At 40.7% G+C, this 6,790-nt stretch overlaps 1 pseudogene; it reads right to left on the bottom strand.

Annotated features, from left to right (window-relative positions):
* Positions 1-1,352: 1,352 nt before the first annotated feature.
* On the bottom strand, positions 1,353-3,736 carry LOC134637892 (uncharacterized; annotated as a pseudogene).
* Positions 3,737-6,790: the final 3,054 nt, after the last annotated feature.

Raw genomic sequence — 6,790 nt, 5'->3', positions numbered from 1 at the left:
AAAAGAAAAAAAAAAAGTTACATCCCCAAGATCCAGAGCCAGTCAAAAAACCTTCTTAGAATTCAGATTTAACAAATTCATGTAGCAACATGTAGAAAAAATCTGGAAAACATGGTTATTTATTTATTTAATGGAGCAGTCTTTACATTTACTTTGTAAAGTAAATCATCTACCTAATTAAGAGCATCGCTGATAAATGATCATGTAATATCAAAGATGGTCGTCGTGTCACTTCCTGTTAATCTAATGTGCATGCAGCTAATGGGACAGAGGATAGATAAATAGAATACATGAGAATTTCAAGCTTCACCAGAACACACACAGCATGTTTCCTAATCTAGCTAATGGCTAGGATTAGGAGAGCTGCATGCATGTTCCCTGTGTTCAGTTTCTCTTCCAGATATGCAAGGATTTACTTTAATGCAGATTGATTTTTTTCATGTGTAAATGTAAACAGAAGCATTATAGCTTGCCAGTGAGAAACAAAATTCAATCTTAAAAGACATTATGAAAAATGTAGAAAGATGCAACTGAGCAGAAGATGTTTAAGTACAGAGAACTTCACTTCACTTGTTCTCAATAATTCCATTTGGCAGCTGTTTTTAGTCATGCAACATTTATCTGTTTTCAGTCAATAATTTCACATCAAATAATCTTTTGAGTTGATTGTTGTATTCGCTGCTATTGAACTAGTTAAGCAAGGCCGTAACAATACCTTTCCCAAGGAGAAAAGGAAGCAGAGAAACCAGTGTTTGTTCAAGTAGTCATTTCATAAATCTTCTTTTACAGCTAAAAAGAACTGTTTACACAGGTGGTTGTAGAGAAATTGCAGGCTTCCAACATTTGCAGCAACACAACTGTTAATAGTCAGAAACTAGAGAAATGCAATAACTAGGATAGAAAATACAAATCAGAATGCATACAATATGCAAAGTTTGCGTTCGCAGTTTTTGAAGTGACTGTGCAGAAAACAATAGTAAAAAGTATATTGAAATACAACTTTATTCAATCTCCAAAAGTTGAATCTGTTCATCTGGACGTAGCGTTTTGTGGGAGAAACGTTTCGTCACTCATCCAAGTGACTTCTTCAGTCTCAGCTGACTGCAGGTTTCCCCAAACCTTATAAACAGTACATTTGCATAATGACTGAAACCAGCCCACTGAAGGAACAATGGGCTGGGAGGTCAGTTCCTTAATCATAATTATGCAAATTCTCATGACCATTGATCAACAATCACTGACCAAAACCAACTGATCAAAGACCACTGATCAATGGCCATGAATACCATTCACAGAGAGTTGGGGAATGGCTGCAATCACAGCATTGTAAGATGGCAAAGATGTACCCTTAGGCTCCCTCCTCAATTCAGAGATGGTCTTTCCCTTTTCATGTAAATGGCCTCCTTGACTCCGCGCTCAAACCAGCGTTCTTCCCTGTCCAGGATGTGTACATCCTCATCATTGAAAGAGTGTCCACTGGCCTGTAGGTGTGAATAGACTGCAGAATCCTGGCCTGACGAGGTAGCTCTTCTGTGTTGTGCCATCCGCTTCGCCAGAGGTTGTTTGGTTTCCCCGATGTATAAATCCTGGCAATCCTCCTGGCACTTAACAGCGTACACTATGTTACTCTGTTTGTGTCGGGGGACCCAATCCTTGGGGTGGACCAGTTTTTGGCGCAGCGTGTTTTGGGGTTTAAAAGCCACAGAGACCCGGTGTTTAGAAAAAATGCGTCTCAACTGTTCCGATACTCCTGACACATATGGGATCACTACAGGTTTTCGCTTGGGCGGCGGTTGTCCTTCTCTCCTGGATCGGCTGGAGCTTTCTTTAGGTGCCTTTCCAGCTTTGACAAAAGTCCAGCTGGGATAACCACATTTACTCAGGGCCTTCTTGTGTGCTGTTCTTCTGCCTCCCTGGCCGCTGTGTCAGTGGGGATGGTGTTCGCTCTGTGTTGTAGCGTCCTGATGACACCCAGTTTGTGCTCCAGTGGATGATGAGAGTCAAACCTTGGATACTGATCCGTATGTGTAGGTTTACGGTACACGTCAGCTTTTAGATGTCCCCCATTACTGATGGAAATCTCACAATCTAAGAAGGCTAACCTGCCACTTTTCATATCCTCCCTGGTGAATTTGATGTGTCGGTCCACCGAGTTAATGTGATCCGTGAAATGTAGTAGGTCCTGAGATTTGATTTTCACCCAGGTGTCATCCACATTTCTGAACCAATGGCTTGGTGGTGTTCCAGGGTAGGATAGCAAAGCCCTCTTTTCCACTTCTTCCATGTACAAATTGGCCACGATGGGTGAAACTGGGGAGCCCATGGCACACCCATGTTTCTGCCTGTAGAACTGACCCTTGTATGTGAAGTAGGTGGAATGAAGACACAGTTCCAAAAGCAAACACACTTGGTCGATGCTGAGAGTGGTCCTGTTGCTGAGGTTGGTGTCATCCTGTAATCTCTTACGGACTACCTCCAACGCTTCCGTGAGTGGGATGCAAGTGAAGAGAGATGTAACGTCGTACGAGACCATGGTTTCATCTGCCTCCATAATGACATCTCTCACCTTCTCAACAAAATCCAGGGTGTTCTGGATGTGGTGTTCAGAGCTGCCCACCAGCGGGTTGAGGATCGAAGCCAGAAACTTGGAGATGTTATAGGTGACAGAGTTGATCATGCAGACAATTGGTCTTAAAGGTGCACCCTGTTTATGTATTTTCGGTAAACCATACAGACTTGGTGTAGACTCCCCTGGGTACAACCTGTGGTATGAGGTCCGGTCAATAGCCTTGTCTTGTTCTAACTGCTTCAGACAGTCTATCACCCTCTTCCTGTAACCACTTCCTGGGTCTCGTTTCAGGGGCTCATAAGTATTTTCATCACTGAGTAGTGACAAAATCTTCTCATGATAGTCTTTCTGGTTTAGCAATACTGTGCACCTACCCTTGTTTGCCGGAAGGATGATAATGTTGTTGTCATCACTAAGTGATGTGAGTGCCTTCCTCTCCTCCATGGTGATGTTGGATGCTGGGGGCTGTGCATTGCTGAGACAGGCTGAAACTTTCGTCCGTAGTTGCTCTGCTTCCACTTCTGCAATATTGTTGTTACGAATAGCTGTTTCTGTGGCTGTGATCAGCTCCACTAGCGGGATTTGTCTCGGTGTGACGGCAAAATTCAACCCTTTAGCAAGGATGTTTTTCTCTGTTTGGGTGAGCTGTCTGTCAGACAAATTCTTCACCCACTTGTCCACATCCTCCATGTCGCATCCTTCTCTCTTCTGGCCGCTGAGGACACTCTCCGTATTTTGCGGTGGTTTCCGACGTACAACAAGTAAGTCAAACTTCCTTTGTTGCCTGGTCTTAGACTTCTTGTGCTGTGCTAGACGAGCCTTCTCAGTGAAGTCAAAGACCTTTTTAAGAGTATTCTCATCTAAAAGCATTGTCAGTCTCCGTCAGATCCGCTCCTCTTGAGATTTTAGCATGTCGATGGTAAAATTTGTCTGCCTCACCCGTTCATTAAGCAACTGATGCTGTGCCTTCTGGAGGATTTTTGTTGCCCGGAAGCCTTTAACTGAAGAGCTCATTTGCAGACTTTTAGGAGTAATCCTGTTTTTTCGGCATCTGAGGCTGAATCTCAGGTGGTTCCTGTAGTCCGCCATCTTACGTGCTATTTGCTCATACTGACGTACAAGCTGTAGGCAGTCCTTGCCAAAATGGGTTAAAACGTCTTGATGCATTCTCAATCATCCAGGAAAGTAAATCTCCAAAAGTTGAATCTGTTCATCTGGACGTAGCGTTTTGTGGGAGAAACGTTTCGTCACTCATCCAAGTGACTTCTTCAGTCTCAGCTGACTGCAGGTTTCCCCAAACCTTATAAACAGTACATTTGCATAATGACTGAAACCAGCCCACTGAAGGAACAATGGGCTGGGAGGTTGGGCTGAAACTTTATTCAATATTTTTCTCAGTAATTAAGGAATGACTATGGATCTAATTTTTTTTTCTTTTTATTGTTATTATTTTTTTTTACAATTTATCTTGCCCTGTTCTTGCAGTGAACATAAATGACATATCAGAACTATTCAAATGGGATTGTGATTGGATGTCCATGAAAGGCGTATAACTCTGGTATCAAAAATTCTTGCCTGTGTGTTAGCTTTTATCTGCTCTCGCTGCATTAAAATCATGCTGCTTTGATGTCTACATCATCAGATCAACCCAAGTCAGGAGTGACTACATCACTGGATGTGGGCAGTACAACACCGATTAATGTCAGGGTGGAAATCTTTCCCTTTAACACAATGGCCTCTAGTAATTTGGGGAGGTACAAAATTAAGTGGTAAAAGTGAAGTAAATAAGAGTCAGCATTCTCGCTCGTGTTTTATCTCTTAGTCTAACCCGGTGTGTACTAGTGCTGGGCGATATGACGATATATATCGTGTGGACGATAGAAAAGTGTCTATCGTGCCATTTGTCTTCTATCGTTTCTATCGTTTCTAACCCGAATTTTACAAATTATTACATAAAATATATCATTAACCCTTTACAACCGGTCGGAGCAGGCACACTCCGTTTTCCCTAACTATTTTTAAATCCCTGTAGAACTGGAACCACGTAAGGTAGCGCAATAATGGGTTTTTTTTTGCATATGAATCCGTAGGAGTTGTACTTACATCTTATTCCATTAGCTTGCCCTAGGTCACGGTTTTCTTCCACATATAGCTTTGCAAAAATTGCATAAAAAACACTTCCAGCAACAAAAACATAATATTCCAGAAACAGGCTTTGCCGATCCGATCAGCTGTTCATAACACTTCCTACTTGGAATATAAGTCAGCGCGAACTATCGCATGTCCGCCATTACCTTTCCGAAACCGGAAGTGACGTCATTTTCGCGGAAAATGTAGTTTTTTAAGCTTCAAAGTCTATGTTGGTGTTTTTAAAAGTCATGTTTGACTTTATGCTCTTCTGTATCGTTTCTGGGATGCTTAGAAGTCAAATTACACTGTTGGAAATAGTTTATTTTGATGCACATGCTGTTTTTTTGCAAATTTGCATTTATTTATTTTCATTTTTCCTGTAGTATATAAAAATTTGTGTATCTCAAAAATAAAACTATGAAGACACTCAAAATAAATAAATGTAAACATAAGCTCTGGCGGACTTGGTTCTATGGTAGGTCTTAAAGGGTTAAATAGCCTGTGCAAATATATTAGTGTTGTCTTCTCACTATACATACTCTTAACTTTATGCAAGAGAAAATAAAGTATAAAAAAAATATGATATTTTTCGCAAAGAAACTCTGTCTTGTGGTTTTGCAACATGGTGCTGCTTTACATGCACCCGGATTTGCGACATGCTTTACAGTAACTCAAAACAAAGACTGCACCCTCTCCACTCGCTGTTTAAAGACTGCATACTTTCCAGATGACCACAGGTCAGGTGGTATATCGTGATATATATCGTTATCGTGATATAAAATAATTCATATCGTGATAAATATTTTTTCCATATCGCCCAGCACTAGTGTGTACTGTGTAGGACAGGCTTTGACGGAAAGAATTATTGTATTATGCTTTACAGTGTTTCTTGCCTTCTTGTCCATCCCCTTGCCTGTGACCTGGAAATCAATCTCACGACCCCTGTGTTGAAAGTTGTCTTAATGCCTACAATGCATCAGAAGAACAGAGGGGAGCTACTATGGCGCATACACAGGTGCATACGTTTAAAAAATTGCTTTTACCTTTACTGTGCTGTAAAAACAGAAAATGCAAACAGCTGGAATATGCATACCATGTGGAAGACTCTTTAAAAAACTTATTCTGTGTGTTTCTAAGCTGTGTTTATAACTTTGTGATCAAACTCATTTGTATCTGTGTGATTAAAAAAAGTATGACTGTGACAAATAACAGCAGCGGAAATACTATGGGAATATGTAAAGCATAGCATGGATGGAAGTAATGAAATTAAGCTCTAACTGTGGGGATCATAATGGTCACCTCACTGCATCATATTACTCATGCAACCAATGTAATGATTACATAGAATGCAATTAAATCAAATTGTATTCTAACACATTCCTGACAACATTTTACATTTTTGTCTTATTGATTCAAAATTGTGATTTTATATATTAAATCTGATTTCAAGAGCTCAGCTGATCTCAAGGCCAGTCAACATCAGCTGATGGAAAAGCTTCCACACATCCAAATAGTAAGTCTTAGTTAAGGCAGGGTGTTTAATCTGCTTTAGCTGGCCCACAGTTACTGCATATCTACAAGCTGCTTAGAGCTTCCTTTTATGTGGTGTATGATTTAATCAGTACCATTTCCGCTGTCACTGATGACCGCTGTCTTTGGTGTTGGGGTCTTTTAGTTGTTTTCCCTGCCTTCAGCTTTCCTATGTGTATGCACATGGAAGGTGCAGGTAAATGTGCTCTCGCATCCATGTGGAATATAAGGAAGGTCACAGAACATAGCCGTACAGCCAAGTATACCTAACGGTAGATGGAAAGAAAGCCAGTTCCGATTATAGCGGAACTGGCTAAAATAAGTTTGGTTGATGTTGCAAATGGATGTGCTTATTAAAAAACAACAAAACAAAGCATCATAGCTTCATTTTGGCATCTAGTAAATATTTTTGACTCATAGGATGCCAGTGGGATAGAACAACAAGACCACCTAGTTTATCAGCCAAATGACATTTTAATAAACATCCAAAAATGTAAGATTGTTATAGCCAGTAAAAACTGTTTAATCTGGCTCAGGATCAGGAAATCTCACTCCTGGAAT

The sequence above is a fragment of the Pelmatolapia mariae genome, linkage group LG10_11, assembly GCF_036321145.2.
Source record: "Pelmatolapia mariae isolate MD_Pm_ZW linkage group LG10_11, Pm_UMD_F_2, whole genome shotgun sequence".
Lineage (NCBI taxonomy): Eukaryota > Metazoa > Chordata > Actinopteri > Cichliformes > Cichlidae > Pelmatolapia > Pelmatolapia mariae.
This window is presented reverse-complemented; position numbering and strand designations above follow the sequence as displayed.